Here is a 12,838-nt window from a genome sequence, read left to right as displayed (position 1 = left end):
CTTTAGACAAAGGGGGGAAAAGACTTCTTTCATCACACGTTTTGCACTGTTTACGGTGTTTGCAGTGCTCTTTCTTAAATGAAAACCAGGAATCGGCACCATATGAGGTGAGACTAGATAATATTGGAACAAGTAGCCTCGCCATTCCATGCGTGACGTGAGCAAAGTGTAATTCCTGTCTTTATAGTGTGCTTGTTAGAGACTTAGCTGGCACCCAGAGCGCTTTAAATCCGGGAGTCAGCAGTCCAAGACAAGAGAGCTTCCTTCGTCTATGTTTTTTGCGTGAAGGGGGGAAACCATGCGTGTGCTGCAAACGATCTTAGTATCGAAGTGCCGTCCCACATAACGGATCCGAACAATCTGCTTTACAGAGGAGCACTGCCGGAGCTTATTGTGGCAAACTGAAGACCAGGCCGACCTCTTCTGTGACTCTTGAACACTGAATCTCAAGGTTGTGAATTCAAGCTCCACGCTGGCGGGAAATTCCATAGGTAATGATCACATTTTCTTGCATGCTAATCAAAAGAAATATTAGGAAACTTTTCCCGATACCAGTTTTTTACAAAAGTAAAGGCACACGGCATATGTGTGCCACATCACGTCCGAGTTTAGTGACAACTACCTCAGAGATTGTAAGCTGGGTAGTTTCAGATCAGATCACTTTTTTTTTATCAAAGGTTCAAGCAAACCCGAATACTTTTGCAAGAGACATTTCAGAATCCCTGTCAAATCCAGTACGATTGCTGGATCCTTCGAATTCGACTGAACTATAGCACAGATCTGCAGTCCACCATTAGAATACTGTGGGTGCGTTGTATAAGCCACATGGCCAAAATAGTTCTAAAACAGGAGATGCATCCTCGTTTAGGAATGTGGTATAAAGTGAAATGGTCTGGGAAGAGTCCTACGTTTGAACAGTTCAAAATAGACGTAAAGGGGTATTTACGGACTCTTTCGAAATGTAAGAACAAGCTGTGCGGACCTTATCTTTATTTACCTTGTGTAATCGTTTTTCATAAAGTGTAATTGTATTATAGCATGTGCCCCTGATGATTTTCTTGATACGTTATATGTGCTCTTGTTTGTATTGTATGTAGTTTTGTTGTTCAAATAAAACGTAAAAGACACAACTTTCCGGATGCGGCTGCTGTAAAGATAAAATGACATCAAGGGTGCTGCACGCAGAGGTCTGAAACCTGCTCCACAGAAGATCTTTATCCAGAGGTGTTAAAGAAGTCGAGATCTCGCCATGAGAGGGGAAGCATCTCAGAAAAAGCAGGTGCAGTCGGTTCCACGGTCATAACGCCACTAAGTCGGGCGACAAGAGCAAAACCCACCCGACCTCCTCCGAGCAAGTAACAAGACAAAGAGACAGCGCACAGCGGGTAGCGTGGCCGAGCGGTCTAAGGTGCTGGATTAAGGCTCCAGTCTCTCCAGGGGCGTGGGTTCGAATCCCACCGCTGCCAGGTGCTTCTGTCGCCACCTCCTTTCAGCTGACTTCAGACCAAAGGGAGGAAACTGCTTTTTGGCAGTCTCTCGAGAAACTAAGCAGTGTTTAAAGATACTTTCTCAGCTTGACATCAAGGCACAAAACAAAAACCTTCTTGCGTCCTCTCAACCCAAAAGCGCTTTGCCACTTTTTGCGTTATGCAGGGAACGACGTCTGCCCAGATCACTTTTGTGTCAATGCAAATCGTAGTGTGCCCTCCGTTTTAATGTTGGCTGTGCTGGCGTGCCGCTTCTGTCTGTGAAACTTGAATGTTCTGCTTCTTCACACCGAATCGTTGGCGGGGGTTGAGCTTGTTAAATCTTTGCGCATAGCGCTCCTTTGGAAGTACTTTGTCCAAGTTCAAAAGCGATCGTGGGATTTACTTCATGCGTTCAAGAAGCATGCCTCGCACGACAGATTTAAATGGGGAATGGAGCCTGCTTCTTGCTGTTTTTCCTGTGGTTGCAGTTACAAAGTTGATCGTGCTTTCACATTCTGTTAACAGTATTCACTGGCTGAGCTTTATCAGTTGGTTCGTAAAGGAATCTCTGCTTCAGTTCCAGAAAAGTCATCTGTAGTGTGTTTTTTTCCGTGCCCATGGCAGTCTTTTAAAGCTGGTAGTAATGGCGGCGAAGTTAATTTTTTATCCTCTTTAAAAGAATAAGGACGGGCTGGGGCGAGCTCCATTTGCCACTCTTTCAGCTAACCGCCAAACTCGCGAACTGATTACACTGCAGAGCCACAGGCGCCTCGCTTTTCTCCATTCTCTGGGTTAGGGTGAAAAAAAAACACTGCTGGTATTAGCTGGCCTGTTGGGAGTACCTCTTCTTCACTGATAAGCAAGATTTGTGTTTCATCTTTCGCAAGCTGTATAGATTTCTTTCAAAACAAGTTGTTCCAGAAAGGAAACGATAACTTGCATTCACCTGAATTAAAAGGCATGGGATTTGCCCGTAAGGATAAATTCTGTACAGTAAGACAGGAAGAAAGGCACCGCTGGGAATCGGACCCAGGATCTCCTGTTTACTAGGCAGGCGCTTTAGCCAACTAAGCCACGGCGCCGGCAAAGGGCCGTCCTTTGACAGCCACTTGGACACGTCTCAACTGCTCTGAGACATCTGCGTTCGGTGTGCACCGAGCCTGCTCGCCTTGCAAGTTGCCTCATTTACATGCGATAGCTCCACCAGTAAGAGAAAGGATGAGAAATGGCTTTTATCTGGCACTTTTCATGTCAGAGGATCTCAATCTGCTTTCCGTGTACAAGAGGATGTCCAACTCATGTAGCTAAAGACGTAGACGACAGTGCTCCACTGAAATCTTGATCTCACAACCCTCGGCATGACTCCGCTGTGTTCTGCTTTAGACAAAGGGGGGAAAAGACTTCTTTCATCACACGTTTTGCACTGTTTACGGTGTTTGCAGTGCTCTTTCTTAAATGAAAACCAGGAATCGGCACCATATGAGGTGAGACTAGATAATATTGGAACAAGTAGCCTCGCCATTCCATGCGTGACGTGAGCAAAGTGTAATTCCTGTCTTTATAGTGTGCTTGTTAGAGACTTAGCTGGCACCCAGAGCGCTTTAAATCCGGGAGTCAGCAGTCCAAGACAAGAGAGCTTCCTTCGTCTATGTTTTTTGCGTGAAGGGGGGAAACCATGCGTGTGCTGCAAACGATCTTAGTATCGAAGTGCCGTCCCACATAACGGATCCGAACAATCTGCTTTACAGAGGAGCACTGCCGGAGCTTATTGTGGCAAACTGAAGACCAGGCCGACCTCTTCTGTGACTCTTGAACACTGAATCTCAAGGTTGTGAATTCAAGCTCCACGCTGGCGGGAAATTCCATAGGTAATGATCACATTTTCTTGCATGCTAATCAAAAGAAATATTAGGAAACTTTTCCCGATACCAGTTTTTTACAAAAGTAAAGGCACACGGCATATGTGTGCCACATCACGTCCGAGTTTAGTGACAACTACCTCAGAGATTGTAAGCTGGGTAGTTTCAGATCAGATCACTTTTTTTTTATCAAAGGTTCAAGCAAACCCGAATACTTTTGCAAGAGACATTTCAGAATCCCTGTCAAATCCAGTACGATTGCTGGATCCTTCGAATTCGACTGAACTATAGCACAGATCTGCAGTCCACCATTAGAATACTGTGGGTGCGTTGTATAAGCCACATGGCCAAAATAGTTCTAAAACAGGAGATGCATCCTCGTTTAGGAATGTGGTATAAAGTGAAATGGTCTGGGAAGAGTCCTACGTTTGAACAGTTCAAAATAGACGTAAAGGGGTATTTACGGACTCTTTCGAAATGTAAGAACAAGCTGTGCGGACCTTATCTTTATTTACCTTGTGTAATCGTTTTTCATAAAGTGTAATTGTATTATAGCATGTGCCCCTGATGATTTTCTTGATACGTTATATGTGCTCTTGTTTGTATTGTATGTAGTTTTGTTGTTCAAATAAAACGTAAAAGACACAACTTTCCGGATGCGGCTGCTGTAAAGATAAAATGACATCAAGGGTGCTGTACGCAGAGGTCTGAAACCTGCTCCACAGAAGATCTTTATCCAGAGGTGTTAAAGAAGTCGAGATCTCGCCATGAGAGGGGAAGCATCTCAGAAAAAGCAGGTGCAGTCGGTTCCACGGTCATAACGCCACTAAGTCGGGCGACAAGAGCGAAACCCACCCGACCTCCTCCGACCAAGTAACAAGACAAAGAGACAGCGCACAGCGGGTAGCGTGGCCGAGCGGTCTAAGGCGCTGGATTAAGGCTCCAGTCTCTCCGGGGGCGTGGGTTCGAATCCCACCGCTGCCAGGTGCTTCTGTCGCCACCTCCTTTCAGCTGACTTCAGACCAAAGGGAGGGAACTGCTTTTTGGCAGTCTCTCGAGAAACTAAGCAAAGTGTTTAAAGATACTTTCTCAGCTTGACATCAAGGCACAAAACAAAAACCTTCTTGTGTCCTCTCAACCCAAAAGTGCTTTGCCACTTTTTGCGTTATGCAGGGAACGACGTCTGCCCAGATCACTTTTGTGTCAATGCAAATCGTAGTGTGCCCTCCGTTTTAATGTTGGCTGTGCTGGCGTGCCGCTTCTGTCTGTGAAACTTGAATGTTCTGCTTCTTCACACCGAATCGTTGGCGGGGGTTGAGCTTGTTAAATCTTTGCGCATAGCGCTCCTTTGGAAGTACTTTGTCCAAGTTCAAAAGCGATCCTGGGATTTACTTCATGCGTTCAAGAAGCATGCCTCGCACGACAGATTTAAATGGGGAATGGAGCCTGCTTCTTGCTGTTTTTCCTGTGGTTGCAGTTACAAAGTTGATCGTGCTTTCACATTCTGTTAACAGTATTCACTGGCTGAGCTTTATCAGTTGGTTCGTAAAGGAATCTCTGCTTCGGTTCCAGAAAAGTCATCTGTAGTGTGTTTTTTTCCATGCCCATGGCAGTCTTTTAAAGCTGGTAGTAATGGCGGCGAAGTTAATTTTTTATCCTCTTTAAAAGAATAAGGACGGGCTGGGGCGAGCTCCAGTTGCCACTCTTTCAGCTAACCGCCGAACTCGCGAACTGATTACACTGCAGAGCCACAGGCGCCTCGCTTTTCTCCATTCTCTGGGTTAGGGTGAAAAAAAAAACACTGCTGGTATTAGCTGGCCTGCTGGGAGTACCTCTTCTTCACTGATAAGCAAGATTTGTGTTTCATCTTTCGCAAGCTGTATAGATTTCTTTCAAAACAAGTTGTTCCAGAAAGGAAACGAACACTTGCATTCACCTGAATTAAAAGGCATGGGATTTGCCCATAAGGATAAATTCTGTACAGTAAGACAGGAAGAAAGGCACCGCTGGGAATCGGACCCAGGATCTCCTGTTTACTAGACAGGCGCTTTAGCCAACTAAGCCACGGCGCCGGCAAAGGGCCATCCTTTGACAGCCACTTGGACATGTCTCAACTGCTCTGAGACATCTGCGTTCGGTGTGCACCGAGCCTGCTCGCCTTGCAAGTTGCCTCATTTACATGCGATAGCTCCACCACTAAGAGAAAGGATGAGAAATGGCTTTTATCTGGCACTTTTCATGTCAGAGGATCTCAATCTGCTTTCCGTGTACAAGAGGATGTCCAACTCATGTAGCTAAAGACGTAGACGACAGTGCTCCACTGAAATCTTGATCTCACAACCCTCGGTATGACTCCGCTGTGTTCTGCTTTAGACAAAGGGGGGAAAAGACTTCTTTCATCACACGTTTTGCACTGTTTACGGTGTTTGCAGTGCTCTTTCTTAAATGAAAACCAGGAATCGGCACCATATGAGGTGAGACTAGATAATATTGGAACAAGTAGCCTCGCCATTCCATGCGTGACGTGAGCAAAGTGTAATTCCTGTCTTTATAGTGTGCTTGTTAGAGACTTAGCTGGCACCCAGAGCGCTTTAAATCCGGGAGTCAGCAGTCCAAGACAAGAGAGCTTCCTTTGTCTATGTTTTTTGCGTGAAGGGGGGAAACCATGCGTGTGCTGCAAACGATCTTAGTATCGAAGTGCCGTCCCACATAACGGATCCGAACAATCTGCTTTACAGAGGAGCACTGCCGGAGCTTATTGTGGCAAACTGAAGACCAGGCCGACCTCTTCTGTGACTCTTGAACACTGAATCTCAAGGTTGTGAATTCAAGCTCCACGCTGGCGGGAAATTCCATAGGTAATGATCACATTTTCTTGCATGCTAATCAAAAGAAATATTAAGAAACTTTTCCCGATACCAGTTTTTTACAAAAGTAAAGGCACACGGCATATGTGTGCCACATCACGTCCGAGTTTAGTGACAACTACCTCAGAGATTGTAAGCTGGGTAGTTTCAGATCAGATCACTTTTTTTTTATCAAAGGTTCAAGCAAACCCGAATACTTTTGCAAGAGACATTTCAGAATCCCTGTCAAATCCAGTACGATTGCTGGATCCTTCGAATTCGACTGAACTATAGCACAGATCTGCAGTCCACCATTAGAATACTGTGGGTGCGTTGTATAAGCCACACGGCCAAAATAGTTCTAAAACAGGAGATGCATCCTCGTTTAGGAATGTGGTATAAAGTGAAATAGTCTGGGAAGAGTCCTATGTTTGAACAGTTCAAAATAGACGTAAAGGGGTATTTACGGACTCTTTCGAAATGTAAGAACAAGCTGTGCGGACCTTATCTTTATTTACCTTGTGTAATCGTTTTTCATAAAGTGTAATTGTATTATAGCATGTGCCCCTGATGATTTTCTTGATACGTTATATGTGCTCTTGTTTGTATTGTATGTAGTTTTGTTGTTCAAATAAAACGTAAAAGACACAACTTTCCGGATGCGGCTGCTGTAAAGATAAAATGACATCAAGGGTGCTGTACGCAGAGGTCTGAAACCTGCTCCACAGAAGATCTTTATCCAGAGGTGTTAAAGAAGTCGAGATCTCGCCATGAGAGGGGAAGCATCTCAGAAAAAGCAGGTGCAGTCGGTTCCACGGTCATAACGCCACTAAGTCGGGCGACAAGAGCAAAACCCACCCGACCTCCTCCGACCAAGTAACAAGACAAAGAGACAGCGCACAGCGGGTAGCGTGGCCGAGCGGTCTAAGGCGCTGGATTAAGGCTCCAGTCTCTCCGGGGGCGTGGGTTCGAATCCCACCGCTGCCAGGTGCTTCTGTCGCCACCTCCTTTCAGCTGACTTCAGACCAAAGGGAGGGAACTGCTTTTTGGCAGTCTCTCGAGAAACTAAGCAGTGTTTAAAGATACTTTCTCAGCTTGACATCAAGGCACAAAACAAAAACCTTCTTGCGTCCTCTCAACCCAAAAGCGCTTTGCCACTTTTTGCGTTATGCAGGGAACGACGTCTGCCCAGATCACTTTTGTGTCAATGCAAATCGTAGTGTGCCCTCCGTTTTAATGTTGGCTGTGCTGGCGTGCCGCTTCTGTCTGTGAAACTTGAATGTTCTGCTTCTTCACACCGAATCGTTGGCGGGGGTTGAGCTTGTTAAATCTTTGCGCATAGCGCTCCTTTGGAAGTACTTTGTCCAAGTTCAAAAGCGATCGTGGGATTTACTTCATGCGTTCAAGAAGCATGCCTCGCACGACAGATTTAAATGGGGAATGGAGCCTGCTTCTTGCTGTTTTTCCTGTGGTTGCAGTTACAAAGTTGATCGTGCTTTCACATTCTGTTAACAGTATTCACTGGCTGAGCTTTATCAGTTGGTTCGTAAAGGAATCTCTGCTTCGGTTTCAGAAAAGTCATCTGTAGTGTGTTTTTTTCCGTGCCCATGGCAGTCTTTTAAAGCTGGTAGTAATGGCGGCGAAGTTAATTTTTTATCCTCTTTAAAAGAATAAGGACGGGCTGGGGCGAGCTCCATTTGCCACTCTTTCAGCTAACCGCCAAACTCGCGAACTGATTACACTGCAGAGCCACAGGCGCCTCGCTTTTCTCCATTCTCTGGGTTAGGGTGAAAAAAAAAACACTGCTGGTATTAGCTGGCCTGCTGGGAGTACCTCTTCTTCACTGATAAGCAAGATTTGTGTTTCATCTTTCGCAAGCTGTTTAGATTTCTTTCAAAACAAGTTGTTCCAGAAAGGAAACGAACACTTGCATTCACCTGAATTAAAAGGGATGGGATTTGCCCATAAGGATAAATTCTGTACAGTAAGACAGGAAGAAAGGCATCGCTGGGAATCGGACCCAGGATCTCCTGTTTACTAGACAGGCGCTTTAGCCAACTAAGCCACGGCGCCGGCAAAGGGCCGTCCTTTGACAGCCACTTGGACACGTCTCAACTGCTCTGAGACATCTGCGTTCGGTGTGCACCGAGCCTGCTCGCCTTGCAAGTTGCCTCATTTACATGCGATAGCTCCACCACTAAGAGAAAGGATGAGAAATGGCTTTTATCTGGCACTTTTCATGTCAGAGGATCTCAATCTGCTTTCCGTGTACAAGAGGATGTCCAACTCATGTAGCTAAAGACGTAGACGACAGTGCTCCACTGAAATCTTGATCTCACAACCCTCGGCATGACTCCGCTGTGTTCTGCTTTAGACAAAGGGGGGAAAAGACTTCTTTCATCACACGTTTTGCACTGTTTACGGTGTTTGCAGTGCTCTTTCTTAAATGAAAACCAGGAATCGGCACCATATGAGGTGAGACTAGATAATATTGGAACAAGTAGCCTCGCCATTCCATGCGTGACGTGAGCAAAGTGTAATTCCTGTCTTTATAGTGTGCTTGTTAGAGACTTAGCTGGCACCCAGAGCGCTTTAAATCCGGGAGTCAGCAGTCCAAGACAAGAGAGCTTCCTTCGTCTATGTTTTTGCGTGAAGGGGGGAAACCATGCGTGTGCTGCAAACGATCTTAGTATCGAAGTGCCGTCCCACATAACGGATCCGAACAATCTGCTTTACAGAGGAGCACTGCCGGAGCTTATTGTGGCAAACTGAAGACCAGGCCGACCTCTTCTGTGACTCTTGAACACTGAATCTCAAGGTTGTGAATTCAAGCTCCACGCTGGCGGGAAGTTCCATAGGTAATGATCACATTTTCTTGCATGCTAATCAAAAGAAATATTAAGAAACTTTTCCCGATACCAGTTTTTTACAAAAGTAAAGGCACACGGCATATGTGTGCCACATCACGTCCGAGTTTAGTGACAACTACCTCAGAGATTGTAAGCTGGGTAGTTTCAGATCAGATCACTTTTTTTTTATCAAAGGTTCAAGCAAACCCGAATACTTTTGCAAGAGACATTTCAGAATCCCTGTCAAATCCAGTACGATTGCTGGATCCTTCGAATTCGACTGAACTATAGCACAGATCTGCAGTCCACCATTAGAATACTCTGGGTGCGTTGTATAAGCCACACGGCCAAAATAGTTCTAAAACAGGAGATGCATCCTCGTTTAGGAATGTGGTATAAAGTGAAATGGTCTGGGAAGAGTCCTACGTTTGAACAGTTCAAAATAGACATAAAGGGGCATTTACGGACTCTTTCGAAATGTAAGAACAAGCTGTGCGGACCTTATCTTTATTTACCTTGTGTAATCGTTTTTCATAAAGTGTAATTGTATTATAGCATGTGCCCCTGATGATTTTCTTGATACGTTATATGTGCTCTTGTTTGTATTGTATGTAGTTTTGTTGTTCAAATAAAACGTAAAAGACACAACTTTCCGGATGCGGCTGCTGTAAAGATAAAATGACATCAAGGGTGCTGTACGCAGAGGTCTGAAACCTGCTCCACAGAAGATCTTTATCCAGAGGTGTTAAAGAAGTCGAGATCTCACCATGAGAGGGGAAGCATCTCAGAAAAAGCAGGTGCAGTCGGTTCCACGGTCATAACGCCACTAAGTCGGGCGACAAGAGCAAAACCCACCTGACCTCCTCCGAGCAAGTAACAAGAAAAAGAGACAGCGCACAGCGGGTAGCGTGGCCGAGCGGTCTAAGGCACTGGATTAAGGCTCCAGTCTCTTCGGGGGCGTGGGTTCGAATCCCACCGCTGCCAGGTGCTTCTGTCGCCACCTCCTTTCAGCTGACTTCAGACCAAAGGGAGGGAACTGCTTTTGGGCAGTCTCTCGAGAAACTAAGCAAAGTGTTTAAAGATACTTTCTCAGCTTGACATCAAGGCACAAAACAAAAACCTTCTTGCGTCCTCTCAACCCAAAAGCGCTTTGCCACTTTTTGCGTTATGCAGGGAACGACGTCTGCCCAGATCACTTTTGTGTCAATGCAAATCGTTGTGTGCCCTCCGTTTTAATGTTGGCTGTGCTGGCGTGCCGCTTCTGTCTGTGAAACTTGAATGTTCTGCTTCTTCACACCGAATCGTTGGCGGGGGTTGAGCTTGTTAAATCTTTGCGCATAGCGCTCCTTTGGAAGTACTTTGTCCAAGTTCAAAAGCGATCGTGGGATTTACTTCATGCGTTCAAGAAGCATGCCTCGCACGACAGATTTAAATGGGGAATGGAGCCTGCTTCTTGCTGTTTTTCCTGTGGTTGCAGTTACAAAGTTGATCGTGCTTTCACATTCTGTTAACAGTATTCACTGGCTGAGCTTTATCAGTTGGTTCGTAAAGGAATCTCTGCTTCGGTTCCAGAAAAGTCATCTGTAGTGTGTTTTTTTCCGTGCCCATGGCAGTCTTTTAAAGCTGGTAGTAATGGCGGCGAAGTTAATTTTTTATCCTCTTTAAAAGAATAAGGACGGGCTGGGGCGAGCTCCATTTGCCACTCTTTCAGCTAACCGCCAAACTCGCGAACTGATTACACTGCAGAGCCACAGGCGCCTCGCTTTTCTCCATTCTCTGGGTTAGGGTGAAAAAAAAAACACTGCTGGTATTAGCTGGCCTGCTGGGAGTACCTCTTCTTCACTGATAAGCAAGATTTGTGTTTCATCTTTCGCAAGCTGTATAGATTTCTTTCAAAACAAGTTGTTCCAGAAAGGAAACGAACACTTGCATTCACCTGAATTAAAAGGGATGGGATTTGCCCATAAGGATAAATTCTGTACAGTAAGACAGGAAGAAAGGCACCGCTGGGAATCGGACCCAGGATCTCCTGTTTACTAGACAGGCGCTTTAGCCAACTAAGCCACGGCGCCGGCAAAGGGCCGTCCTTTGACAGCCACTTGGACACGTCTCAACTGCTCTGAGACATCTGCGTTCGGTGTGCACCGAGCCTGCTCGCCTTGCAAGTTGCCTCATTTACAGATGCAGCCATTCAAAATGCGCGGGCGATACCGCATTATTTTCCGGTACAGATGCAGCCATTCAAAGTGCGCGTCACAGACACGTACCGCAGGTGACGTCGCTCAGTATGATGCAAGATGACGCGTGGCACCGCAGTACGTGATTGGTTGACCGACAGGGGCACTCGTGGTCCGTTGGTCTGTCGTAGAAAGACTTACAGTAAACGTCTTTGCTGTGCCCGTTGTAGATGTTGAATTTTACCACTGAAGGGAAATCTTAGTAGCTGAGCATAAAAAGAATAGGAGCATACTGTAACGCGTGTGAAGGCCATAAACGATATTAATTTTGGAACATAAACATACAGTATATAGCTGGTCTTGGTACTTTAAAGAAAAAAATACACACCAGTATCCATTTCTCCCTAAACATTTTAAGCTTTGAAGTCTTTAACTAACGTGATACCGGAGTCAACAAGCATACTTTTAGAATTTGATTAAAAGGGAATATAATATGGAATCGCGTATCTAAACAATTTAATAACGGTATTCGTGTGCTGCGACAGGGCTGTGTAGGGCTGTTTCGCCTGTCTGTTCATGCGAGCTGTCTTGTAGCCGACTGGTCTAGGTGCTTGACTACCATCTGGCAGGTTGTGTGTTTAAATCCAGCTGGTGCCTGACGTTTCTCTTAACAAACATTTCTTCGAAAAAATAGAATAGCGATATTATGGACAATCAATTGACTTTTATATTTCAAAATATCGCAACATGATCAATATTTGCGATATTTTGAACATATCTTCCCTTCTGACAGCGGTTCCTCCTTCTATTGTGTGTGTGTGTGCAACAGAGTAAATTTTTATAGAGAAATGGAGGCTGGACAGTATGCGTTACAATACAAACATTTATATTGATTTAAATCGTGTTCTGATTTAAATCGCAAACGCGTGTTTAATTATGTGTTTTTTAATCATAATCAGGCTAATGCATTTCTACATTTTCTGTATGAACCAGCTTAGAGGTTCATACAGAAAGACAGCTTGTGTTTAAATTGAGTGTAAGGTAATTTATGCTTCTAAAGTCATGGTCAGCATTTATTATTGTACTGTGCTGTAAACTTTTTCTGTGCCTAGTCACATTATTTTATAGCGTTTTTATTGCGTTATTAAATCTGGTGGCGCTGTGTGTTACAGTAGTTTCCTGACTCCCATGTCACATGGTCTGTGATTGAATCCCATAGAACTATGACTTTATTTTTTAACAAACATTTCTTTGAAAAAATGAAACGTTTCCCTTGGTCAGAGATTAAATAAAACCTCACTCGCACCAAACAAATTTATATTTCTAAATATCACAAAATACGTTCATTGTCTTCCAATCGAGTCGAGTTGACATTGGAAGCCTGCCACACCCGGACTGTTAAACCAACGCATTAGCACGTCAAAGCCCATCGAGGGTATTGAGCCAGTATTGGCTTTAGTATTCCCCCCCTCTCCCCTCAATTCAATTCAATTCAAGGTGTTTTATTTGCATGACAGATGGGTACAAGCAGTGTTGGGTATGTATATTGTAACGCTTACGGCAGACAGCCACTGTGTAAGAGCCGGCGCACCAGAGCAGCGCACCGAGGGAGCGTCTGCATTTCTAACTTAGTTTTTA

At 44.9% G+C, this 12,838-nt stretch overlaps 6 non-coding genes across 6 annotated transcripts; 4 read left to right on the top strand and 2 right to left on the bottom strand.

The window, feature by feature from the left end:
* Positions 1-1,384: 1,384 nt before the first annotated feature.
* On the top strand, positions 1,385-1,466 carry trnal-aag (transfer RNA leucine (anticodon AAG)). The gene has a single exon. It is a non-coding gene; the product is annotated as a tRNA-Leu (tRNA).
* A 2,764-nt stretch (positions 1,467-4,230) lies between these two features.
* Positions 4,231-4,312, top strand: trnal-aag (transfer RNA leucine (anticodon AAG)). Its single transcript has one exon. It is a non-coding gene; the product is annotated as a tRNA-Leu (tRNA).
* Positions 4,313-5,326: 1,014 nt separating this feature from the next.
* trnat-agu (transfer RNA threonine (anticodon AGU)) lies at positions 5,327-5,400 on the bottom strand. The gene has a single exon. It is a non-coding gene; the product is annotated as a tRNA-Thr (tRNA).
* A 1,679-nt stretch (positions 5,401-7,079) lies between these two features.
* On the top strand, positions 7,080-7,161 carry trnal-aag (transfer RNA leucine (anticodon AAG)). The gene has a single exon. It is a non-coding gene; the product is annotated as a tRNA-Leu (tRNA).
* A 2,764-nt stretch (positions 7,162-9,925) lies between these two features.
* On the top strand, positions 9,926-10,007 carry trnal-aag (transfer RNA leucine (anticodon AAG)). The gene has a single exon. It is a non-coding gene; the product is annotated as a tRNA-Leu (tRNA).
* Positions 10,008-11,021: 1,014 nt separating this feature from the next.
* On the bottom strand, positions 11,022-11,095 carry trnat-agu (transfer RNA threonine (anticodon AGU)). The gene has a single exon. It is a non-coding gene; the product is annotated as a tRNA-Thr (tRNA).
* Between the last annotated feature and the right edge of the window lie 1,743 nt (positions 11,096-12,838).

This window comes from Atractosteus spatula, unplaced genomic scaffold (genome assembly GCF_055471065.1).
Source record: "Atractosteus spatula isolate fAtrSpa1 unplaced genomic scaffold, fAtrSpa1.hap1 Scaffold_62, whole genome shotgun sequence".
Classification (NCBI taxonomy): Eukaryota; Metazoa; Chordata; class Actinopteri; order Semionotiformes; family Lepisosteidae; genus Atractosteus; species Atractosteus spatula.
This window is presented reverse-complemented; position numbering and strand designations above follow the sequence as displayed.